The sequence below is a fragment of the Pseudophryne corroboree genome, unplaced genomic scaffold, assembly GCF_028390025.1.
Source record: "Pseudophryne corroboree isolate aPseCor3 unplaced genomic scaffold, aPseCor3.hap2 scaffold_500, whole genome shotgun sequence".
NCBI lineage: Eukaryota > Metazoa > Chordata > Amphibia > Anura > Myobatrachidae > Pseudophryne > Pseudophryne corroboree.
The window spans coordinates 116,642-143,988 of NW_026970106.1; the positions used below are offsets into that span (position 1 = coordinate 116,642).

Here is a 27,347-nt window from a genome sequence, read left to right on the forward strand (position 1 = left end):
GGTACCCTACACCATAACAGGGGGTATGAAATTTGACTTGTCTACTTAAAGATCACCAAAATCTGATAACAAGGTCAAGTACGTCCCTGGGTGGAATTGAACCACCAACCTTTTGATTAATAGCCGTACACACTAACTGATTGCGCCACAGAGACACTTTGCAAAAGTCCATACTGACAAATGCTAATAAGCATTCATCTAAAACGTTTCCTAGAAAAACTTAAAAAAGTCAATAATCTGGAGAGTTTTTGTAAGATGTTTCTTCTATCAACCAATGAAGAAACACATTGGTACTTTCCCATGATGAGTGAGTGCTTCAGGATCTCTTGCACTTACATGTGCAGCAGAGTACAGCAATGGAAGCATGCTGGGCCCATAACCCAGAGGTAGGCAGATTGAAACTATCCTCTGCTATATGCATTTTTTTGTTTGTTAATTAAAGTAATCCAAAACTGGGATTGATATTTTGGCTCTTTTATTTTTACTTAAAGTACAATAACTTTTACCATTTTAATTTGTTTTAATAGTATATTGACAGTATTGTTTTCTTTCAAAAATCCACTTAATTTTCTTTACCCTATTATTAAAATGGTAATTGACAAAAACAAACTACATTGTCACCAGAAGAGCAATACAAAATGTACAAGTGATATATTAAAATCATCTTTCCAGCTTGAATTTCAATGATGCATTGGGGCAACGATTTTGTGAGAAACATCTTCACCCTTAAATAAAGATTTTCTTAATTCCTTACCTGTGTGCTAATTAGATATCACCTTGTTTTCACATTAAACAGACTTCCACATGAGAAAGCAGCAAGGATGCAGTGGCGTTAATGTTTCCTGGTGTCAACCTGTATTATTTCAGTAGACATTGAAATGAGGATGCATCTTGCTGCCTTTCCAATGAAGCAAGTTTAATTTAGTAATAGGTGAAAAACCATCCTTACAAAGGTGTTAATCAGAGACTTGGCTTTGTGGACACTTTTCAGAGAACAAATTTGTTAGCATAAAAATAAAGCCAGAAAATAAAGAGCTGTTTAATCACTCAATTGGATTTTTCTGCCAGCATATTTTTTTTCTCTGCAAACCACTGCTAAATTGTGCTTCCTAGCTGTTTTTATAAAATCACTGAATCAAATCTAACTCTGATTACATCAGAGAAGGCCAGGTACCCTACACCATAACAGGGGGTTTGAAATTTTGACTTGTCTACTTAAAAATCACCAAAATCTGATAACAAGGTCAATTAGGTCCCTGGGTGGGATTGAACCACCAACCTTTTGGTTAATAGCCGTACATACTAACTGATTGCGCCACAGAGACACTTTGCAAAAGTACATACTGACAAAGGCTAATAAGCATTCATCTAAAACGTTTCCTAGAAAAACTTTAAAAAGTCAATAATCTGGAGAGTTTTTGTAAGATGTTTCTTCCATCAACCAACGAAGAAACACATTGGTACTTTCCCATGATGAGTGAGTGCTTCAGGATCTCTTGCACTTACATGTGCAGCAGAGTACAGCAATGGAAGCATGCTGGGCCCATAACCCAGAGGTAGGCAGATTGAAACTATCTTCTGCTATATGCATTTTTTTTTGTTAATTAAAGTAATCCAAAACTGGGATTGATATTTTGGCTCTTTTATTTTTACTTAAAGTACAACAACTTTTACCATTTTAATTTGTTTTAATAGTATATTGACAGTATTGTTTTCTTTCAAAAATCCACTTCATTTTCTTTACCCTATTATTAAAATGGTAATTGACAAAAACAAACTACATTGTCACCAGAAGAGCAATACAAAATGTACAAGTGATATATTAAAATCATCTTTCCAGCTTGAATTTCAATGATGCATTGGGGCAACGATTTTGTGAGAAACATCTTCACCCTTAAATAAAGATTTTCTTAATTCCTTACCTGTGTGCTAATTAGATATCACCTTGTTTTCATATTAAACAGACTTCCACATGAGAAAGCAGCAAGGATGCAGTGGCGTTAATGTTTCCTGGTGTCAACTTGTATTATTTCAGTAGACATTGAAATGAGGATGCATCTTGCTGCCTTTCCAATGAAGCAAGTTTAATTTAGTAATAGGTGAAAAACCATCCTTACAAAGGTGTTAATCAGAGACTTGGCTTTGTGGACACTTTTCAGAGAACAAATTTGTTAGCATAAAAATAAAGCCAGAAAATGAAGAGCTGTTTAATCACTCAATTGGATTTTTCTGCCAGCATATTTTTTTTCTCTGCAACCCACTGCTAAATTGTGCTTCCTAGCTGTTTTTATAAAATCACTGAATCAAATCTAACTCTGATTACATCAGAGAAGGCCAGGTACCCTACACCGTAACAGGGGGTTTGAAATTTTGACTTGTCTACTTAAAGATCACCAAAATCTGATAACAAGGGAAATTAGGTCCCTGGGTGGGATTGAACCACCAACCTTATGGTTAATAGCCGTACATACTAACTGATTGCGCCACAGAGACATTTTGCAAAAGTCCATACTGACAAAGGCTAATAAGCATTCATCTAAAACGTTTCCTAGAAAAACTTTAAAAAGTCAATAATCTGGAGAGTTTTTGTAAGATGTTTCTTCCATCAACCAACGAAGAAACACATTGGTACTTTCCCATGATGAGTGAGTGCTTCAGGATCTCTTGCACTTACATGTGCAGCAGAGTACTGCAATGGAAGCATGATGGGCCCATAACCCAGAGGTAGGCAGATTGAAACTATCCTCTGCTATATGCATTTTTTTTTGTTAATTAAAGTAATCCAAAACTGGGATTGATATTTTGTCTCTTTTATTTTTACTTAAAGTACAATAACTTTTACCATTTTAATTTGTTTTAATAGTATATTGACAGTATTGTTTTCTTTCAAAAATCCACTTCATTTTCTTTACCCTATTATTAAAATGGTAATTGACAAAAACAAACTACATTGTCACCAGAAGAGCAATACAAAATGTACAAGTGATATATTAAAATCATCTTTCCAGCTTGAATTTCAATGATGCATTGGGTCAACAAATTTGTGAGAAACATCTTCACCCTTAAATAAAGATTTTCTTAATTCCTTACCTGTGTGCTAATTAGATATCACCTTGTTTTCACATTAAACAGACTTCCACATGAGAAAGCAGCAAGGAAGCAGTGGCGTTAATGTTTCCTGGTGTCAACTTGTATTATTTCAGTAGACATTGAAATGAGGATGCATCTTGCTGCCTTTCCAATGAAGCAAGTTTAATTTAGTAATAGGTGAAAAACCATCCTTACAAAGGTGTTAATCAGAGACTTGGCTTTGTGGACACTTTTCAGAGAACAAATTTGTTAGCATAAAAATAAAGCCAGAAAATGAAGAGCTGTTTAATCACTCGATTGGATTTTTCTGCCAGCATATTTTTTTTCTCTGCAACCCACTGCTAAATTGTGCTTCCTAGCTGTTTTTTTTATAAAATCACTGAATCAAATCTAACTCTGATTACATCAGAGAAGGCCATGTACCCTACACCATAAGAGGGGGTTTGAAATTTTGACTTGTCTACTTAAATATCACCAAAATCTGATCACAAGTTTAATTAGGTCCCTGGGTGGGATTGAACCACCAACCTTTCGGTTAATAGCCGAACACACTAACCGATTGCGCCACAGAGACACTTTGCAAAAAGTGCCTACTGACAAAGGCTAATAAGCATACATCTAGAACGTTTCCTAGAAAAACATTAAAAAATCAATAATCTGGAGAGTTTTTGTAAGATGTTTCTTCCATCAACTAACGAATAAACACATTGGTACTTTCCCATGATGAGTGAGTGCTTCAGGATCTCTTGCACTTACATGTGCAGCAGAGTACTGCAATGGAAGCATGCTGGACCCATAACCCAGAGGTAGGCAGATTGAAACTATCCTTTGCTATATGCATTTTTTTTGTTAATTTAAGTAATCAAAACTGGGATTGATATTTTTGCTCTTTTATTTTTACTTAAAGTACAATAACTTTTACCATTTTAATTTGTTTTAATAGTATATTGACAGTATAGTTTTCTTTCAAAAATCCACTTAATTTTCTTTACCCTGTTATTAAAATGGTAATTGACAAAAAAAACTACATTGTCACCAGAAGAGCAATACAAAATGTACAAGTGATATATTAAAATCATCTTTCCAGCTTGAATTTCAATGATGCATTGGGGCAACAATTTTGTGAGAAACATCTTCACCCTTAAATAAAGATTTTCGTAATTCCTTACCTGTGTGCTAATTAGATATCACCTTGTTTTCACATTAAACAGACTTCCACATGAGAAAGCAGCAAGGATGCAGTGGCGTTAATGTTTCCTGGTGTCAACCTGTATTATTTCAGTAGACATTGAAATGAGGATGCATCTTGCTGCCTTTCCAATGAAGCAAGTTTAATTTAGTAATAGGTGAAAAACCATCCCTACAAAGGTGTTAATCAGAGACTTGGCTTTGTGGACACTTTTCAGAGAACAAATTTGTTAGCATAAAAATAAAGCAAGAAAATTAAGAGCTGTTTAATCACTCAATTGGATTTTTATGCCAGCATATTTTTTTTCTCTGCAAACCACTGCTAAATTGTGCTTCCTAGCTGTTTTTATAAAATCACTGAATCAAATCTAACTCTGATTACATCAGAGAAGGCCAGGTACCCTACACAATAAGAGGGGGTTTGAAATTTTGACTTGTCTACTTAAATATCACCAAAATCTGATAACAAGGTCAATTACGTCCCTGGGTGGGATTGAACCACCAACCTTTTGGTTAATAGCCGTACACACTAACTGATGGCGCCACAGAGACACTTTGCAAAAGTACATACTGACAAAGGCTAATAAGCATTCATCTAAAACGTTTCCTAGAAAAACTTAATAAAGTCAATAATCTGGAGAGTTTTTGTAAGATGTTTCTTCTATCAACCAACGAAGAAACACATTGGTACTTTCCCATGATGAGTGAGTGCTTCAGGATCTCTTGCACTTACATGTGCAGCAGAGTACAGCAATGGAAGCATGCTGGGCCCATAACCCAGAGGTAGGCAGATTGAAACTATCCTCTGCTATATGCATTTTTTTGTTTGTTAATTAAAGTATTCCAAAACTGGGATTGATATTTTGGCTCTTTTATTTTTACTTAAAGTACAATAACTTTTACCATTTTAATTTGTTTTAATAGTATATTGACAGTATTGTTTTCTTTCAAAAATCCACTTCATTTTCTTTACCCTATTATTAAAATGGTAATTGACAAAAACAAACTACATTGTCACCAGAAGAGCAATACAAACTGTACAAGTGATATATTAAAATCATCTTTCCAGCTTGAATTTCAATGATGCATTGGGGCAACGATTTTGTGAGAAACATCTTCACCCTTAAATAAAGATTTTCTTAATTCCTTACCTGTGTGCTAATTAGATATCACCTTGTTTTCACATTAAACAGACTTCCACATGAGAAAGCAGCAAGGATGCAGTGGCGTTAATGTTTCCTGGTGTCAACCTGTATTATTTCAGTAGACATTGAAATGAGGATGCATCTTGCTGCCTTTCCAATGAAGCAAGTTTAATTTAGTAATAGGTGAAAAACCATCCTTACAAAGGTGTTAATCAGAGACTTGGCTTTGTGGACACTTTTCAGAGAACAAATTTGTTAGCATAAAAATAAAGCCAGAAAATAAAGAGCTGTTTAATCACTCAATTGGATTTTTCTGCCAGCATATTTTTTTTCTCTGCAACCCACTGCTAAATTGTGCTTCCTAGCTTTTTTTATAAAATCACTGAATCAAATCTAACTCTGATAACATCAGAGAAGGCCAGGTACCCTACACAATAACAGGGGGTATTCGGTTAATAGCCAAACACACTAACCGATTGCGCCACAGAGACACTTTGCAAAAAGTGCCTACTGACAAAGGCTAATAAGCATACATCTGGAACGTTTCCTAGAAAAACATTAAAAAATCAATAATCTGGAGAGTTTTTGTAAGATGTTTCTTCCATCAACTAACGAATAAACACATTGGTACTTTCCCATGATGAGTGAGTGCTTCAGGATCTCTTGCACTTACATGTGCAGCAGAGTACTGCAATGGAAGCATGCTGGACCCATAACCCAGAGGTAGGCAGATTGAAACTATCCTTTGCTATATGCATTTTTTTTGTTAATTTAAGTAATCAAAACTGGGATTGATATTTTTGCTCTTTTATTTTTACTTAAAGTACAATAACTTTTACCATTTTAATTTGTTTTAATAGTATATTGACAGTATAGTTTTCTTTCAAAAATCCACTTAATTTTCTTTACCCTGTTATTAAAATGGTAATTGACAAAAAAAACTACATTGTCACCAGAAGAGCAATACAAAATGTACAAGTGATATATTAAAATCATCTTTCCAGCTTGAATTTCAATGATGCATTGGGGCAACAATTTTGTGAGAAACATCTTCACCCTTAAATAAAGATGTTTCTTCTATCAACCAACGAAGAAACACATTGGTACTTTCCCATGATGAGTGAGTGCTTCAGGATCTCTTGCACTTACATGTGCAGCAGAGTACAGCAATGGAAGCATGCTGGGCCCATAACCCAGAGGTAGGCAGATTGAAACTATCCTCTGCTATATGCATTTTTTTGTTTGTTAATTAAAGTATTCCAAAACTGGGATTGATATTTTGGCTCTTTTATTTTTACTTAAAGTACAATAACTTTTACCATTTTAATTTGTTTTAATAGTATATTGACAGTATTGTTTTCTTTCAAAAATCCACTTCATTTTCTTTACCCTATTATTAAAATGGTAATTGACAAAAACAAACTACATTGTCACCAGAAGAGCAATACAAACTGTACAAGTGATATATTAAAATCATCTTTCCAGCTTGAATTTCAATGATGCATTGGGGCAACGATTTTGTGAGAAACATCTTCACCCTTAAATAAAGATTTTCTTAATTCCTTACCTGTGTGCTAATTAGATATCACCTTGTTTTCACATTAAACAGACTTCCACATGAGAAAGCAGCAAGGATGCAGTGGCGTTAATGTTTCCTGGTGTCAACCTGTATTATTTCAGTAGACATTGAAATGAGGATGCATCTTGCTGCCTTTCCAATGAAGCAAGTTTAATTTAGTAATAGGTGAAAAACCATCCTTACAAAGGTGTTAATCAGAGACTTGGCTTTGTGGACACTTTTCAGAGAACAAATTTGTTAGCATAAAAATAAAGCCAGAAAATAAAGAGCTGTTTAATCACTCAATTGGATTTTTCTGCCAGCATATTTTTTTTCTCTGCAACCCAGTGCTAAATTGTGCTTCCTAGCTTTTTTTATAAAATCACTGAATCAAATCTAACTCTGATAACATCAGAGAAGGCCAGGTACCCTACACAATAACAGGGGGTATGAAATTTGACTTGTCTACTTAAAGATCACCAAAATCTGACCACAAGGTCAATTACGTCCCTGGGTGGGATTGAACCACTAACCTTTTGGTTAATAGCCGTACACACTAACTGATTGCGCCACAGAGACACTTTGCAAAAGTATATACTGACAAATGCTAATAAGCATTCATCTAAAACGTTTCCTAGAAAAACTTAAAAAAGTCAATAATCTGGAGAGTTTTTTTAAGATGTTTCTTCTATCAACCAACGAAGAAACACATTGGTACTTTCCCATGATGAGTGAGTGCTTCAGGATCTCTTGCACGTACGTGTGCAGCAGAGTACAGCAATGGAAGCATGCTGGGCCCATAACCCAGAGGTAGGCAGATTGAAACTATCCTCTGCTATATGCATTTTTTTTTGTTAATTAAAGTAATCCAAAACTGGGATTGATATTTTGGCTCTTTTATTTTTACTTAAAGTACAATAACTCTTACCATTTTAATTTGTTTTAATAGTATATTGACAGTATTGTTTTCTTTCAAAAATCCACTTCATTTTCTTTACCCTATTATTAAAATGGTAATTGACAAAAACAAACTACATTGTCACCAGAAGAGCAATACAAAATGTACAAGTGATATATTAAAATCATCTTTCCAGCTTGAATTTCAATGATGCATTGGGGCAACGATTTTGTGAGAAACATCTTCACCCTTAAATAAAGATTTTCTTAATTCCTTACCTGTGTGCTAATTAGATATCACCTTGTTTTCACATTAAACAGACTTCCACATGAGAAAGCAGCAAGGATGCAGTGGCGTTAATGTTTCCTGGTGTCAACCTGTATTATTTCAGTAGACATTGAAATGAGGATGCATCTTGCTGCCTTTCCAATGAAGCAAGTTTAATTTAGTAATAGGTGAAAAACCATCCCTACAAAGGTGTTAATCAGAGACTTTACTTTGTGGACACTTTTAAGAGAACAAATTTGTTAGCATAAAAATAAAGCCAGAAAATGAAGAGCTGTTTAATCACTCAATTGGATTTTTCTGCCAGCATATTTCTTTTTCTCTACAACCCACTGCTAAATTGTGCTTCCTAGCTGTTTTTATAAATCACTGAATCAAATCTAACTCTGATTACATCAGAGAAGGCCAGGTACCCTACACCATAACAGGGGGTTTGAAATTTTGACTTGTCTACTTAAAGATCACCAAAATCTGATAACAAGGTCAATTACGTACCTGGGTGGGATTGAACCACCAACCTTTTGGTTAATAGCCGTACACACTAACTGATTGCGCCACAGAAACACATTGCAAAAGTATATACTGACAAGGGCTAATAAGCATTCATCTAAAACGTTTCCTAGAAAAACTTTAAAAAGTCAATAATCTGGAGAGTTTTTGTAAGATGTTTCTTCCATCAACCAACGAAGAAACACATTGGTACTTTCCCATGATGAGTGAGTGCTTCAGGATCTCTTGCACTTACATGTGCAGCAGAGTACAGCAATGGAAGCATGCTGGGCTCATAACCCAGAGGTAGGCAGATTGAAACTATCCTCTGCTGTATGCTTTTTTTTTTTAATTAAAGTAATCCAAAACTGGGATTGATATTTTGGCTCTTTTATTTTTACTTAAAGTACAATAACTTTTACCATTTTAATTTGTTTTAATAGTATATTGACAGTATTGTTTTCTTTCAAAAATCCACTTCATTTTCTTTACCCTATTATTAAAATGGTAATTGACAAAAACAAACTACATTGTCACCAGAAGAGCAATACAAAATGTACAAGTGATATATTAAAATCATCTTTCCAGCTTGAATTTCAATGATGCATTGGGGCAACGATTTTGTGAGAAACATCTTCACCCTTAAATAAAGATTTTCTTAATTCCTTACCTGTGTGCTAATTAGATATCACCTTGTTTTCATATTAAACAGACTTCCACATGAGAAAACAGCAAGGATGCAGTGGCGTTAATGTTTCCTGGTGTCAACTTGTATTATTTCAGTAGACATTGAAATGAGGATGCATCTTGCTGCCTTTCCAATGAAGCAAGTTTAATTTAGTAATAGGTGAAAAACCATCCTTACAAAGGTGTTAATCAGAGACTTGGCTTTGTGGACACTTTTCAGAGAACAAATTTGTTAGCATAAAAATAAAGCCAGAAAATAAAGAGCTGTTTAATCACTCAATTGGATTTTTCTGCCAGCATATTTTTTTTCTCTGCAACCCACTGCTAAATTGTGCTTCCTAGCTTTTTTTATAAAATCACTGAATCAAATCTAACTCTGATAACATCAGAGAAGGCCAGGTACCCTACACAATAACAGGGGGTATGACATTTGACTTGTCTACTTAAAGATCACCACTACTTGAAGATGTTTCTCACAAAATTGTTGCCCCAATGCATCATTGAAATTCAAGCTGGAAAGATGATTTTAATATATCACTTGTACATTTTGTATTGCTCTTCTGGTGACAATGTAGTTTTTTTTGTCAATTACCATTTTAATAACAGGGTAAAGAAAATTAAGTGGATTTTTGAAAGAAAACTATACTGTCAATATACTATTAAAACAAATTAAAATGGTAAAAGTTATTGTACTTTAAGTAAAAATAAAAGAGCAAAAATATCAATCCCAGTTTTGATTACTTAAATTAACAAAAAAATGCATATAGCAAAGGATAGTTTCAATCTGCCTACCTCTGGGTTATGGGTCCAGCATGCTTCCATTGCAGTACTCTGCTGCACATGTAAGTGCAAGAGATCCTGAAGCACTCACTCATCATGGGAAAGTACCAATGTGTTTATTCGTTAGTTGATGGAAGAAACATCTTACAAAAACTCTCCAGATTATTGATTTTTTAATGTTTTTCTAGGAAACGTTCTAGATGTATGCTTATTAGCCTTTGTCAGTAGGCACTTTTCGCAAAGTGTCTCTGTGGCACAATCGGTTAGTGTGTTCGGCTATTAACCGAAAGGTTGGTGGTTCAATCCCACCCAGGGACCTAATTAAACTTGTGATCAGATTTTGGTGATATTTAAGTAGACAAGTCAAAATTTCAAACCCCCTCTTATGGTGTAGGGTACATGGCCTTCTCTGATGTAATCAGAGTTAGATTTGATTCAGTGATTTTATAAAAAAAACAGCTAGGAAGCACAATTTAGCAGTGGGTTGCAGAGAAAAAAAATATGCTGGCAGAAAAATCCAATCGAGTGATTAAACAGCTCTTCATTTTCTGGCTTTATTTTTATGCTAACAAATTTGTTCTCTGAAAAGTGTCCACAAAGCCAAGTCTCTGATTAACACCTTTGTAAGGATGGTTTTTCACCTATTACTAAATTAAACTTGCTTCATTGGAAAGGCAGCAAGATGCATCCTCATTTCAATGTCTACTGAAATAATACAAGTTGACACCAGGAAACATTAACGCCACTGCTTCCTTGCTGCTTTCTCATGTGGAAGTCTGTTTAATGTGAAAACAAGGTGATATCTAATTAGCACACAGGTAAGGAATTAAGAAAATCTTTATTTAAGGGTGAAGATGTTTCTCACAAATTTGTTGACCCAATGCATCATTGAAATTCAAGCTGGAAAGATGATTTTAATATATCACTTGTACATTTTGTATTGCTCTTCTGGTGACAATGTAGTTTGTTTTTGTCAATTACCATTTTAATAATAGGGTAAAGAAAATGAAGTGGATTTTTGAAAGAAAACAATACTGTCAATATACTATTAAAACAAATTAAAATGGTAAAAGTTATTGTACTTTAAGTAAAAATAAAAGAGACAAAATATCAATCCCTGTTTTGGATTACTTTAATTAACAAAAAAAAAATGCATATAGCAGAGGATAGTTTCAATCTGCCTACCTCTGGGTTATGGGCCTATCATGCTTCCATTGCAGTACTCTGCTGCACATGTAAGTGCAAGAGATCCTGAAGCACTCACTCATCATGGGAAAGTACCAATGTGTTTCTTCGTTGGTTGATGGAAGAAACATCTTACAAAAACTCTCCAGATTATTGACTTTTTAAAGTTTTTCTAGGAAACGTTTTAGATGAATGCTTATTAGCCTTTGTCAGTATGGACTTTTGCAAAATGTCTCTGTGGCGCAATCAGTTAGTATGTACGGCTATTAACCATAAGGTTGGTGGTTCAATCCCACCCAGGGACCTAATTTCCCTTGTTATCAGATTTTGGTGATCTTTAAGTAGACAAGTCAAAATTTCAAACCCCCTGTTACGGTGTAGGGTACCTGGCCTTCTCTGATGTAATCAGAGTTAGATTTGATTCAGTGATTTTATAAAAACAGCTAGGAAGCACAATTTAGCAGTGGGTTGCAGAGAAAAAAAATATGCTGGCAGAAAAATCCAATTGAGTGATTAAACAGCTCTTCATTTTCTGGCTTTATTTTTATGCTAACAAATTTGTTCTCTGAAAAGTGTCCACAAAGCCAAGTCTCTGATTAACACCTTTGTAAGGATGGTTTTTCACCTATTACTAAATTAAACTTGCTTCATTGGAAAGGCAGCAAGATGCATCCTCATTTCAATGTCTACTGAAATAATACAAGTTGACACCAGGAAACATTAACGCCACTGCATCCTTGCTGTTTTCTCATGTGGAAGTCTGTTTAATATGAAAACAAGGTGATATCTAATTAGCACACAGGTAAGGAATTAAGAAAATCTTTATTTAAGGGTGAAGATGTTTCTCACAAAATCGTTGCCCCAATGCATCATTGAAATTCAAGCTGGAAAGATGATTTTAATATATCACTTGTACATTTTGTATTGCTCTTCTGGTGACAATGTAGTTTGTTTTTGTCAATTACCATTTTAATAATAGGGTAAAGAAAATTAAGTGGATTTTTGAAAGAAAACAATACTGTCAATATACTATTAAAACAAATTAAAATGGTAAAAGTTATTGTACTTTAAGTAAAAATAAAAGAGCCAAAATATCAATCCCAGTTTTGGATTACTTTAATTAACAAACAAAAAAATGCATATAGCAGAGGATAGTTTCAATCTGCCTACCTCTGGGTTATGGGCCCAGCATGCTTCCATTGCTGTACTCTGCTGCACATGTAAGTGCAAGAGATCCTAAAGCACTCACTCATCATGGGAAAGTACCAATGTGTTTCTTCGTTGGTTGATAGAAGAAACATCTTACAAAAACTCTCCAGATTATTGACTTTTTTAAGTTTTTCTAGGAAATGTTTTAGATGAATGCTTATTAGCATTTGTCAGTATGTACTTTTGCAAAGTGTCTCTGTGGCGCAATCAGTTAGTGTGTACGGCTATTAACCAAAAGGTTGGTGGTTCAATCCCACCCAGGGACGTACTTGACCTTGTTATCAGATTTTGGTGATCTTTAAGTAGACAAGTCAAATGTCATACCCCCTGTTATGGTGTAGGGTACCTGGCCTTCTCTGATGTAATCAGAGTTAGATTTGATTAAGTGATTTTATAAAAACATCTAGGAAGCACAATTTAGCAGTGGGTTGCAGAGAAAAAGAAATATGCTGGCAAAAAAATCAAATTGCGTGATTAAACTGCTCTTCATTTTCTGGCTTTATTTTTATGCTAACAAATTTGTTCTCTGAAAAGTGTCCACAAAGCCAAGTCTCTGATTAACACCTTTGTAGGGATGGTTTTTCACCTATTACTAAATTAAACTTGCTTCATTGGAAAGGCAGCAAGATGTATCCTCATTTCAATGTCTACTGAAATAATACAGGTTGACACCAGGAAACATTAACGCCACTGCATCCTTGCTGCTTTCTCATGTGGAAGTCTGTTTAATGTGAAAACAAGGTGATATCTAATTAGCACACAGGTAAGGAATTAAGAAAATCTTTATTTAAGGGTGAAGATGTTTCTCACAAAATTGTTGACCCAATGCATCATTGAAATTCAAGCTGGAAAGATGATTTTAATATATCACTTGTACATTTTGTATTGCTCTTCTGGTGACAATGTAGTTTGTTTTTGTCAATTACCATTTTAATAATAGGGTAAAGAAAATGAAGTGGATTTTTGAAAGAAAACAATACTGTCAATATACTATTAAAACAAATTAAAATGGTAAAAGTTATTGTACTTTAAGTAAAAATAAAAGAGACAAAATATCAATCCCAGTTTTGGATTACTTTAATTAACAAAAAAAAATGCATATAGCAGAGGATAGTTTCAATCTGCCTACCTCTGGGTTATGGGCCCAGCATGCTTCCATTGCAGTACTCTGCTGCACATGTAAGTGCAAGAGATCCTGAAGCACTCACTCATCATGGGAAAGTACCAATGTGTTTCTTCGTTGGTTGATGGAAGAAACATCTTACAAAAACTCTCCAGATTATTGACTTTTTAAAGTTTTTCTAGGAAACGTTTTAGATGAATGCTTATTAGCCTTTGTCAGTATGGACTTTTGCAAAGTGTCTCTGTGCGCAATCAGTTAGTATGTACGGCTATTAACCATAAGGTTGGTGGTTCAATCCCACCCAGGGACCTAATTGACCTTGTTATCAGATTTTGGTGAACTTTAAGTAGACAAGTCAAATTTCATACCCCCTGTTATTGTGTAGGGTACCTGGCCTTCTCTGATGTTATCAGAGTTAGATTTGATTCAGTGATTTTATAAAAAAAGCTAGGAAGCACAATTTAGCAGTGGGTTGCAGAGAAAAAAAATATGCTGGCAGAAAAATCCAATTGAGTGATTAAACAGCTCTTTATTTTCTGGCTTTATTTTTATGCTAACAAATTTGTTCTCTGAAAAGTGTCCACAAAGCCAAGTCTCTGATTAACACCTTTGTAAGGATGGTTTTTCACCTATTACTAAATTAAACTTGCTTCATTGGAAAGGCAGCAAGATGCATCCTCATTTCAATGTCTACTGAAATAATACAGGTTGACACCAGGAAACATTAACGCCACTGCATCCTTGCTGCTTTCTCATGTGGAAGTCTGTTTAATGTGAAAACAAGGTGATATCTAATTAGCACACAGGTAAGGAATTAAGAAAATCTTTATTTAAGGGTGAAGATGTTTCTCACAAAATCGTTGCCCCAATGCATCATTGAAATTCAAGCTGGAAAGATGATTTTAATATATCACTTGTACAGTTTGTATTGCTCTTCTGGTGACAATGTAGTTTGTTTTTGTCAATTACCATTTTAATAATAGGGTAAAGAAAATGAAGTGGATTTTTGAAAGAAAACAATACTGTCAATATACTATTAAAACAAATTAAAATGGTAAAAGTTATTGTACTTTAAGTAAAAATAAAAGAGCCAAAATATCAATCCCAGTTTTGGAATACTTTAATTAACAAACAAAAAAATGCATATAGCAGAGGATAGTTTCAATCTGCCTACCTCTGGGTTATGGGCCCAGCATGCTTCCATTGCTGTACTCTGCTGCACATGTAAGTGCAAGAGATCCTGAAGCACTCACTCATCATGGGAAAGTACCAATGTGTTTCTTCGTTGGTTGATAGAAGAAACATCTTACAAAAACTCTCCAGATTATTGACTTTATTAAGTTTTTCTAGGAAACGTTTTAGATGAATGCTTATTAGCCTTTGTCAGTATGTACTTTTGCAAAGTGTCTCTGTGGCGCAATCAGTTAGTGTGTACGGCTATTAACCAAAAGGTTGGTGGTTCAATCCCACCCAGGGACGTAATTGACCTTGTTATCAGATTTTGGTGATATTTAAGTAGACAAGTCAAAATTTCAAACCCCCTCTTATTGTGTAGGGTACCTGGCCTTCTCTGATGTAATCAGAGTTAGATTTGATTCAGTGATTTTATAAAAACAGCTAGGAAGCACAATTTAGCAGTGGTTTGCAGAGAAAAAAAATATGCTGGCATAAAAATCCAATTGAGTGATTAAACAGCTCTTAATTTTCTTGCTTTATTTTTATGCTAACAAATTTGTTCTCTGAAAAGTGTCCACAAAGCCAAGTCTCTGATTAACACCTTTGTAGGGATGGTTTTTCACCTATTACTAAATTAAACTTGCTTCATTGGAAAGGCAGCAAGATGCATCCTCATTTCAATGTCTACTGAAATAATACAGGTTGACACCAGGAAACATTAACGCCACTGCATCCTTGCTGCTTTCTCATGTGGAAGTCTGTTTAATGTGAAAACAAGGTGATATCTAATTAGCACACAGGTAAGGAATTACGAAAATCTTTATTTAAGGGTGAAGATGTTTCTCACAAAATTGTTGCCCCAATGCATCATTGAAATTCAAGCTGGAAAGATGATTTTAATATATCACTTGTACATTTTGTATTGCTCTTCTGGTGACAATGTAGTTTTTTTTGTCAATTACCATTTTAATAACAGGGTAAAGAAAATTAAGTGGATTTTTGAAAGAAAACTATACTGTCAATATACTATTAAAACAAATTAAAATGGTAAAAGTTATTGTACTTTAAGTAAAAATAAAAGAGCAAAAATATCAATCCCAGTTTTGATTACTTAAATTAACAAAAAAAATGCATATAGCAAAGGATAGTTTCAATCTGCCTACCTCTGGGTTATGGGTCCAGCATGCTTCCATTGCAGTACTCTGCTGCACATGTAAGTGCAAGAGATCCTGAAGCACTCACTCATCATGGGAAAGTACCAATGTGTTTATTCGTTAGTTGATGGAAGAAACATCTTACAAAAACTCTCCAGATTATTGATTTTTTAATGTTTTTCTAGGAAACGTTCTAGATGTATGCTTATTAGCCTTTGTCAGTAGGCACTTTTTGCAAAGTGTCTCTGTGGCGCAATCGGTTAGTGTGTTCGGCTATTAACCGAAAGGTTGGTGGTTCAATCCCACCCAGGGACCTAATTAAACTTGTGATCAGATTTTGGTGATATTTAAGTAGACAAGTCAAAATTTCAAACCCCCTCTTATGGTGTAGGGTACCTGGCCTTCTCTGATGTAATCAGAGTTAGATTTGATTCAGTGATTTTATAAAAAAAACAGCTAGGAAGCACAATTTAGCAGTGGGTTGCAGAGAAAAAAAATATGCTGGCAGAAAAATCCAATCGAGTGATTAAACAGCTCTTCATTTTCTGGCTTTATTTTTATGCTAACAAATTTGTTCTCTGAAAAGTGTCCACAAAGCCAAGTCTCTGATTAACACCTTTGTAAGGATGGTTTTTCACCTATTACTAAATTAAACTTGCTTCATTGGAAAGGCAGCAAGATGCATCCTCATTTCAATGTCTACTGAAATAATACAAGTTGACACCAGGAAACATTAACGCCACTGCTTCCTTGCTGCTTTCTCATGTGGAAGTCTGTTTAATGTGAAAACAAGGTGATATCTAATTAGCACACAGGTAAGGAATTAAGAAAATCTTTATTTAAGGGTGAAGATGTTTCTCACAAATTTGTTGACCCAATGCATCATTGAAATTCAAGCTGGAAAGATGATTTTAATATATCACTTGTACATTTTGTATTGCTCTTCTGGTGACAATGTAGTTTGTTTTTGTCAATTACCATTTTAATAATAGGGTAAAGAAAATGAAGTGGATTTTTGAAAGAAAACAATACTGTCAATATACTATTAAAACAAATTAAAATGGTAAAAGTTATTGTACTTTAAGTAAAAATAAAAGAGACAAAATATCAATCCCAGTTTTGGATTACTTTAATTAACAAAAAAAATGCATATAGCAGAGGATAGTTTCAATCTGCCTACCTCTGGGTTATGGGCCCATCATGCTTCCATTGCAGTACTCTGCTGCACATGTAAGTGCAAGAGATCCTGAAGCACTCACTCATCATGGGAAAGTACCAATGTGTTTCTTCGTTGGTTGATGGAAGAAACATCTTACAAAAACTCTCCAGATTATTGACTTTTTAAAGTTTTTCTAGGAAACGTTTTAGATGAATGCTTATTAGCCTTTGTCAGTATGGACTTTTGCAAAATGTCTCTGTGGCGCAATCAGTTAGTATGTACGGCTATTAACCATAAGGTTGGTGGTTCAATCCCACCCAGGGACCTAATTTCCCTTGTTATCAGATTTTGGTGATCTTTAAGTAGACAAGTCAAAATTTCAAACCCCCTGTTACGGTGTAGGGTACCTTGCCTTCTCTGATGTAATCAGAGTTAGATTTGATTCAGTGATTTTATAAAAACAGCTAGGAAGCACAATTTAGCAGTGGGTTGCAGAGAAAAAAAATATGCTGGCAGAAAAATCCAATTGAGTGATTAAACAGCTCTTCATTTTCTGGCTTTATTTTTATGCTAACAAATTTGTTCTCTGAAAAGTGTCCACAAAGCCAAGTCTCTGATTAACACCTTTGTAAGGATGGTTTTTCACCTATTACTAAATTAAACTTGCTTCATTGGAAAGGCAGCAAGATGCATCCTCATTTCAATGTCTACTGAAATAATACAAGTTGACACCAGGAAACATTAACGCCACTGCATCCTTGCTGCTTTCTCATGTGGAAGTCTGTTTAATATGAAAACAAGGTGATATCTAATTAGCACACAGGTAAGGAATTAATAAAATCTTTATTTAAGGGTGAAGATGTTTCTCACAAAATCGTTGCCCCAATGCATCATTGAAATTCAAGCTGGAAAGATGATTTTAATATATCACTTGTACATTTTGTATTGCTCTTCTGGTGACAATGTAGTTTGTTTTTGTCAATTACCATTTTAATAATAGGGTAAAGAAAATGAAGTGGATTTTTGAAAGAAAACAATACTGTCAATATACTATTAAAACAAATTAAAATGGTAAAAGTTGTTGTACTTTAAGTAAAAATAAAAGAGCCAAAATATCAATCCCAGTTTTGGATTACTTTAATTATCAAAAAAAAATGCATATAGCAGAAGATAGTTTCAATCTGCCTACCTCTGGGTTATGGGCCCAGCATGCTTCCATTGCTGTACTCTGCTGCACATGTAAGTGCAAGAGATCCTGAAGCACTCACTCATCATGGGAAAGTACCAATGTGTTTCTTCGTTGGTTGATGGAAGAAACATCTTACAAAAACTCTCCAGATTATTGACTTTTTAAAGTTTTTCTAGGAAACGTTTTAGATGAATGCTTATTAGCCTTTGTCAGTATGTACTTTTGCAAAGTGTCTCTGTGGCGCAATCAGTTAGTATGTACGGCTATTAACCAAAAGGTTGGTGGTTCAATCCCACCCAGGGACCTAATTGACCTTGTTATCAGATTTTGGTGATTTTTAAGTAGACAAGTCAAAATTTCAAACCCCCTGTTATGGTGTAGGGTACCTGGCCTTCTCTGATGTAATCAGAGTTAGATTTGATTCAGTGATTTTATAAAAACAGCTAGGAAGCACAATTTAGCAGTGGTTTGCAGAGAAAAAAAATATGCTGGCAGAAAAATCCAATTGAGTGATTAAACAGCTCTTTATTTTCTGGCTTTATTTTTATGCTAACAAATTTGTTCTCTGAAAAGTGTCCACAAAGCCAAGTCTCTGATTAACACCTTTGTAAGGATGGTTTTTCACCTATTACTAAATTAAACTTGCTTCATTGGAAAGGCAGCAAGATGCATCCTCATTTCAATGTCTACTGAAATAATACAGGTTGACACCAGGAAACATTAACGCCACTGCATCCTTGCTGCTTTCTCATGTGGAAGTCTGTTTAATGTGAAAACAAGGTGATATCTAATTAGCACACAGGTAAGGAATTAAGAAAATCTTTATTTAAGGGTGAAGATGTTTCTCACAAAATCGTTGCCCCAATGCATCATTGAAATTCAAGCTGGAAAGATGATTTTAATATATCACTTGTACATTTTGTATTGCTCTTCTGGTGACAATGTAGTTTGTTTTTGTCAATTACCATTTTAATAATAGGGTAAAGAAAATTAAGTGGATTTTTGAAAGAAAACAATACTGTCAATATACTATTAAAACAAATTAAAATGGTAAAAGTTATTGTACTTTAAGTAAAAATAAAAGAGCCAAAATATCAATCCCAGTTTTGGATTACTTTAATTAACAAACAAAAAAATGCATATAGCAGAGGATAGTTTCAATCTGCCTACCTCTGGGTTATGGGCCCAGCATGCTTCCATTGCTGTACTCTGCTGCACATGTAAGTGCAAGAGATCCTGAAGCACTCACTCATCATGGGAAAGTACCAATGTGTTTCTTCATTGGTTGATAGAAGAAACATCTTACAAAAACTCTCCAGATTATTGACTTTTTTAAGTTTTTCTAGGAAACGTTTTAGATGAATGCTTATTAGCATTTGTCAGTATGGACTTTTGCAAAGTGTCTCTGTGGCGCAATCAGTTAGTGTGTACGGCTATTAATCAAAAGGTTGGTGGTTCAATTCCACCCAGGGACGTGCTTGACCTTGTTATCAGATTTTGGTGATCTTTAAGTAGACAAGTCAAATTTCATACCCCCTGTTATGGTGTAGGGTACCTGGCCTTCTCTGATGTAATCAGAGTTAGATTTGATTCAGTGATTTTATAAAAACATCTAGGAAGCACAATTTAGCAGTGGGATGCAGAGAAAAAGAAATATGCTGGCAAAAAAATCAAATTGCGTGATTAAACAGCTCTTCATTTTCTGGCTTTATTTTTATGCTAACAAATTTGTTCTCTGAAAAGTGTCCACAAAGCCAAGTCTCTGATTAACACCTTTGTAGGGATGGTTTTTCACCTATTACTAAATTAAACTTGCTTCATTGGAAAGGCAGCAAGATGTATCCTCATTTCAATGTCTACTGAAATAATACAGGTTGACACCAGGAAACATTAACGCCACTGCATCCTTGCTGCTTTCTCATGTGGAAGTCTGTTTAATGTGAAAACAAGGTGATATCTAATTAGCACACAGGTAAGGAATTAAGAAAATCTTTATTTAAGGGTGAAGATGTTTCTCACAAAATTGTTGACCCAATGCATCATTGAAATTCAAGCTGGAAAGATGATTTTAATATATCACTTGTACATTTTGTATTGCTCTTCTGGTGACAATGTAGTTTGTTTTTGTCAATTACCATTTTAATAATAGGGTAAAGAAAATGAAGTGGATTTTTGAAAGAAAACAATACTGTCAATATACTATTAAAACAAATTAAAATGGTAAAAGTTATTGTACTTTAAGTAAAAATAAAAGAGACAAAATATCAATCCCAGTTTTGGATTACTTTAATTAACAAAAAAAAATGCATATAGCAGAGGATAGTTTCAATCTGCCTACCTCTGGGTTATGGGCCCAGCATGCTTCCATTGCAGTACTCTGCTGCACATGTAAGTGCAAGAGATCCTGAAGCACTCACTCATCATGGGAAAGTACCAATGTGTTTCTTCGTTGGTTGATGGAAGAAACATCTTACAAAAACTCTCCAGATTATTGACTTTTTAAAGTTTTTCTAGGAAACGTTTTAGATGAATGCTTATTAGCCTTTGTCAGTATGGACTTTCGCAAAGTGTCTCTGTGGCGCAATCAGTTAGTATGTACGGCTATTAACCATAAGGTTGGTGGTTCAATCCCACCCAGGGACCTAATTGACCTTGTTATCAGATTTTGGTGAACTTTAAGTAGACAAGTCAAAATTTCAAACTCCCTGTTATGGTGTAGGGTACCTGGCCTTCTCTGATGTAATCAGAGTTAGATTTGATTCAGTGATTTTATAAAAACAGCTAGGAAGCACAATTTAGCAGTGGGTTGCAGAGAAAAAAAATATGCTGGCAGAAAAATCCAATTGAGTGATTAAACAGCTCTTCATTTTCTGGCTTTATTTTTATGCTAACAAATTTGTTCTCTGAAAAGTGTCCACAAAGCCAAGTCTCTGATTAACACCTTTGTAAGGATGGTTTTTCACCTATTACTAAATTAAACTTGCTTCATTGGAAAGGCAGCAAGATGCATCCTCATTTCAATGGTAAGTCAACCTTCTTGCCCTATGTTCCCTGTCAACGGATGAAGACGCATCATTATCTACCGCAGTCATTTTGGCCCAATAGATATGCAAGAAGTTTAGATTCCCCTTTCTTTGCAGGTAGAGGAAGGAAAAGGAAGAGGTCTGTAGCCTCTTCAAGATCGCAGGACCAGAGATTGTCCTCTGCTTCTGCCAAATCCACTGCATGACACTGGGGCTTTCTTGCAGGAGCCCACACCAGTGGGGGCACGTCTAAAACTCTTCAGTCAGTTCTGGATTCATTCGGACCTGGACTCGTGGGTTTTACAAATAGTGTCCCAAGGGTACAAACTGGGGTTTCAAGACGTTCCCCCTCACCGATTGTTCAAATTGGCCTTATTCAGCAGGGAGAAGGTTTTTATCCAAGCCTCTTCGTGGTCCCGAAGCCGGACGGCTCAGTCAGACCAATCTTAAATCTGAAATCCCTCAATTTCTTCCTAAAGAAATTCAATTTCAAGATGGAATTTCTCAGGGCAGTGATCTCCAGTCCGGAGGACGGAGATTTCATGGTTTTGGTAGACATAAAGGATGCCTACTTACATGTTCCCATTTAGCCACTGCCTCAAGCTACCTAAGGTTTGCAATTCAGGATTGTCATTACCAATTTCAGACATTGCCGTTTGGTCTGTCCACGGCTCCGAGGATTTTCACCAGGGTGATGGCGGAAATTATGGTTCTCCTTCGCAAGCAAGGAGTCACAATTATCCCGTACTTGGATGATCTCCTGATAAAGGCGAGATCCAGGGACCAGTTGGTGCAAAACATTGCACTCTCCCTGACAGTTCTTCAACAACATGGTTGGCTCCTAAACTTGCCAAAATCGCAGTTGGTCCCAATGACGCGGTTGTTGTTTTTGGGAGTCATACTGTTAGGCGCCAGGGTCCGCTTGATGGTCTGCGCGGCCCGGCGCCTAGCAACTAGAGACGCCGTGCACGTACAGCCGCCGGCTCCCTAGCAACGCTAGACGCCGGGCGCGCTGAGCCGCACGGACCCTAGCAACGGGGACGCCACTGGCGGACCGCGTTTCCCGTTGCTAGGCTTTAGGAAATTAAGATATTCACCTGCTCTCTGGCCGTGCAGCAAGGCAGCTGCACGGCATTTATTCTAATCAGCCTTTAGCAGCTGATTGGAGGACTCCTTGTTAAATACACTCCCAGGGCTTCTCACAGACGCCGGTAATAGCTTCCTGCATGCTGCCTTTGTTTGCTGAGAGTCTGTTTCCAGTCCTGCTGTATCCGGTCATTCCAGTCCGCAGAAGTCCGGTATTCGGGAGTTGTCATCTCATCCCAAGAGGTCGTTTGGTTCCCTGGAGTCCTGACTGATCACCGTTTTATATCCAGTGGTGTTCGTGAGTTGCGGCTCTGCCGTGTGTTGCGGCTCAGCCGCTTTACCTTTTATATTTTGTGTTTGGAGCATTTGCGGAGGGTTCCGCTTCCACAAGTCCTCTCTGGTACTTGGCGGTGCCGGGTAGGAGAATTGGACAAGTGGATATTTTGGTTGTCCTTTTTCCTGGCGGTTTCTCCGCACATATTATAGTTTTGAGTTTGCTTAGCCCCTGGCCTGGTTGTTTAGTTAGAGGGCCTCTTGTTATCACCCTGTCTCAGGTTTCCCTTTGTCTCTCATTAAGACCGGGGGGCATCGAAGTTGGGCAGACATAATCCGCCCTTTAAACGCGGCTGCCAAGGGCTCAAGAAACCATAGTCTCGCAGGGGATTTCTGACAACACGGGTGAGACAACAGAGTTAGGGCGCAAGGGGCTATTTTCCTGTCCTGCTCCCTTCCCCAGCATTCCGTTCCAGTGCTCCAGTCCTTGCCATAAGATCTTCTCTGACCAGAGTGCTGGAATCATAACATTATTACCGGCCATACCAAAACTTAAAATTAAACGGGGTTTAATTTTTTCTCATTCAGTTTTGTGAGAGTTTATCGGCCTCATGAATCCAACAGGTTTAGGGCCAAATCCTGGTCAGCTCTTAGTCAGCCAGATTCAAGAACTTACTCAGATGGTTCAGGATCTTTCTCTTCGGGTGAAGTCGCAGGAAGATCTTTTGCGAGCTTCCCCAAGGGTAGTCCATGAACCAAAGATGCATTTGCCTGACCGTTTTTCTGGTGATAGAAAAGAGTTTTTTTAATTTTAAAGAATCCTGTAAACTTTATTTTCGTTTAAGACCGACTTCCTCGGGTACTGAATCTCAGCGGGTCGGGTTTATTATTTCTTTGCTCCAGGGGGATCCTCAGACCTGGGCATTTGGTTTAAGAGCAGAGGATCCGGCATTGTTGTCAATTGACGCTTTTTTTGAGTCTTTAGGGCTCTTGTATGATGACCCTGATAGAGAGGCGTCCGCTGAAAGTCAGTTGCGCGCTCTCAGACAGGGTAGAAATCCTGCAGAGGTTTATTGTACGGAGTTTCGCCGTTGGTCGAACGACTGTGGCTGGAATGACCCAGCCCTGCGCAGTCAGTTTCGCCTCGGCTTATCAGAGTCTATAAAAGACAGTCTCCTTCAGTACCCCGCTCCTGAGACTCTCGATAAACTCATGGAGCTTTCTATTAAGATTGATCGTCGTCTCAGAGAGCGGAGGGCTGAAAAAGGAGCACCTGTAAGGTCAAGTCCGTGTGTATATTCCATTCCTGAAGACGTAGAGGAGACCATGCAGATGGGTCTCTCCCGGCTGTCTCCTGAAGAAAGAGCCAGAAGGCAAAATTCTGGTCTTTGTCTGTACTGTGGGGGTAAGGGACATTTTGCTCGTAATTGTCCGAACAAGTCGGGAAACGCTTTGACCAGGTGAATTGTGAGGGGGTTCACCTAGGTCTGCAGCTTATCTCCTCGAATAACTCCCTTTTAGTCCCAGTTAAAGTTTCCTTTGGCAGCCTCAGTTCTTTGGTGTCGGCTTTTGTTGACAGTGGAGCTGCAGGAAACTTTATGGATTTAACTTGGGCTAAGGCCTTAGGCATTCCTCAGTTACCTTTGGGTAGGTGTGTCACCATGCATGGCTTAGATGGGAGTCCGCTGTCTAATGGGATTATTTCTCTCCGTACACCCCCTGTACTACTTACAGTAGGAGCTCTACATTCCGAGAAAATCGAGTTCTTTCTTACACATTGCCCAGCAGTTCCAGTTGTTCTTGGTCACCCTTGGCTGGCCTTTCATAATCCCACCATTGATTGGCGGTCGGGGGAGATTTCACATTGGGGTACTTTTTGTGATAAGGAATGTATCACGTTTCCAGTCAGAGTAGCAGCTATCATTCCAGAACTCATTCCGGTGGAATACCAGGAGTTTGCTGATGTTTTCTCCAAAGGCAATGCGGACATTCTGCCTCCCCATCGGCCTTATGATTGTGCTATTGAGTTAATTCCTGGTGCCGCATTGCCAAAGGGAAGATTATATGCATTATCCGGGCCAGAAACTGCGGCTATGAATGATTATGTAAAGGAGAGCCTTGAGAAAGGATTTATTAGACCATCAAAATCTCCTTTAAGTGCAGGCTTCTTCTTTGTGGAGAAAAAGGATGGCTCGCTTAGACCTTGCATTGATTTTAGAGCCCTGAATAAGATCTCAGTTAAAAACACCTATCCTTTGCCGTTGATTTCGGTACTCTTTGATCAGTTACGTTCTGCTGTGATTTTTTCTAAAATTGACCTTAGAGGAGCGTACAACCTCATCCGAATTAAATCTGGAGATGAGTGGAAAACGGCCTTCAGTACTCAGTCGGGTCACTACGAATACCTGGTGATGCCGTTCGGCCTGTCCAATGCTCCGGCAGTTTTTCAAGACCTCATTAACGATGTGCTCCGTGACTTCCTAGGGAAATTCGTGGTCGTTTACTTAGACGACATCCTGATTTTTTCTAAATCAATGGAACAACATGTTACCCAGGTGCGTCTGGTTCTTCAAAAGTTATGTGAGAATCATTTATATGCCAAGCTGGAGAAGTGTGAGTTTCATGTCACGGAAGTATCTTTTTTAGGGTACATAATTTCCCCTCAGGGATTTTCCATGGAACCAAAGAAACTCCAGGCCATCCTTAGTTGGGCGCAACCCACCAATTTAAAAGCAATTAAGCGTTTTTTAGGGTTTGCGAATTATTATAGGAGGTTCATTCATTCTTTTTCTGACCTGGTTGCTCCCATTGTAGCTCTGACAAAGAAAGGAGCGGATCCTACCAACTGGTCGCGTGAAGCTGAGTTGTCCTTCCGGGCCTTGAAACAAGCCTTTGTCTCGGCTCCAGTCCTCAGACATCCTAATCCGGAATTGCCCTTTGTGGTGGAGGTTGATGCCTCGGAGGTTGGAGTGGGGGCTATCCTTTCTCAAAAGGATCCGGAGTCTCTGGAGTTACATCCTTGTGCCTTTATGTCCAGGAAATTCTCCTCCGCTGAATCCAACTATGACGTTGGTAATCGGGAGTTACTGGCGGTAAAATGGGCTTTCGAGGAGTGGAGGCATTGGCTGGAGGGAGCAAAACATACTATTTCGGTATTGACTGACCATAAGAACCTGCAATAGATTGAATCAGCTAAGCGGCTTAATGCCCGGCAGGCACGTTGGGCATTATTTTTTACGCGTTTCAAATTTATAATCACTTTCAGGCCTGGTTCCAAGAATACTAAGGCTGATGCCCTGTCACATAGCTTTCTTCCGGTTCACAATAACAATCCTGTTACCCCCATACTTCCATCTTCGGTCATCTGGGCGGGCCTCACACAAGATTTATTTACCCAGTTAAAACAGCTTCAACACCAAGCTCCTAGAATTACTCCTGCTGGTCGTCTTTACGTCCCTGAGTTTTTGAGAGTTACTGTTTTAACGGAATTCCATGATAACAAAGTTTCAGGGCATCCAGGAGTCTCTAAGACATTGGAGTTAGTCTCTCGCTCAGTATGGTGGCCTGGTCTTTCTAAAGACGTCAAGGAATTTGTTTATTCATGTCAGGTTTGTGCACAGCATAAGGTTCCCCGTTCCTTGCCCATCGGGCAACTTATGCCCTTAAATGTTCCTCTCAGGCCGTGGTCTCATATTTCCATGGATTTTGTGGTTGACCTTCCCCTTTCAGCCGGATTCCGAGTCATATGGGTGGTAGTGGACCGTTTTAGTAAAATGGCTCATTTTATTGCTCTTCCCCGATTGCCTTCTGCCCAAGGGTTGGCAGTTTTGTTTCTCCGCCATGTATTCAGGCTTCATGGGTTGCCTACTGATATTGTTTCTGATCGGGGTCCACAATTCATCGCACAATTCTGGAAATGTTTTTGTGCCTCATTGAAGATGAAATTGTCGTTAACATCCGGTTACCACCCACAATCCAACGGGCAAACCGAACGAGTTAACCAATCATTGAAACAATATTTGCGCTTGTATTCAGCCAAACTCCAGAATGATTGGTCCGAGTTTCTTCCGTTGGCTGAATTTGCTTACAATAATTCTTGTCATTCCTCCACTAAAGAGTCTCCATTCTTTTCAGTTTTTGGTTTTCACCCCAGAGCTAATTCTTTTTTTCATCATTCCTCAGTCTCCTCGCTTACCTTAACCTCCCATCTCAGAGCCATTTGGAAAAAGGTGCACCTTGCTCTCAGAAAAGCGGCCTTTCGAGAGAAGAAATTTTCTGACAGGCTCCGACGTCCTTGCACTTTTAAGGTGGGAGATAGGGTGTGGTTGTCGACTCGCAACATCAGGCTTCGACAATCCTCAGCTAGACTGGGACCCAAATTTATTGGGCCATTTCTTATTATTAAAAGAGTCAACCCAGTTGCCTTTCGGTTACGTTTACCAAGATCTCTCAGGATTGGAAATACGTTTCATTGTTCCCTGTTGAAACAATACGTTTCTTCCAGTAGATTTCCTCGGAAGATCTCTCAGGGTAGATCTCCAGTGGATGTACAGGGACAACAGGAGTTCTTGGTAGAGAAGGTTCTCGATTCCAAATTGTCCCGGGATCGGCTGTATTTTCTGGTTCCCTGGAAAGGCTATGGTCCGGAGG

The 27,347-nt window shown here is 37.3% G+C and overlaps 3 non-coding genes across 3 annotated transcripts; 2 read left to right on the forward strand and 1 right to left on the reverse strand.

Moving 5' to 3' along the window:
• Window positions 1-3,590: 3,590 nt before the first annotated feature.
• On the reverse strand, window positions 3,591-3,664 carry TRNAN-AUU (transfer RNA asparagine (anticodon AUU)). The gene has a single exon. It is a non-coding gene; the product is annotated as a tRNA-Asn (tRNA).
• A 6,700-nt stretch (window positions 3,665-10,364) lies between these two features.
• On the forward strand, window positions 10,365-10,438 carry TRNAN-AUU (transfer RNA asparagine (anticodon AUU)). Its single transcript has one exon. It is a non-coding gene; the product is annotated as a tRNA-Asn (tRNA).
• A 5,770-nt stretch (window positions 10,439-16,208) lies between these two features.
• TRNAN-AUU (transfer RNA asparagine (anticodon AUU)) lies at window positions 16,209-16,282 on the forward strand. The gene has a single exon. It is a non-coding gene; the product is annotated as a tRNA-Asn (tRNA).
• The last annotated feature ends 11,065 nt before the right edge of the window (window positions 16,283-27,347 follow it).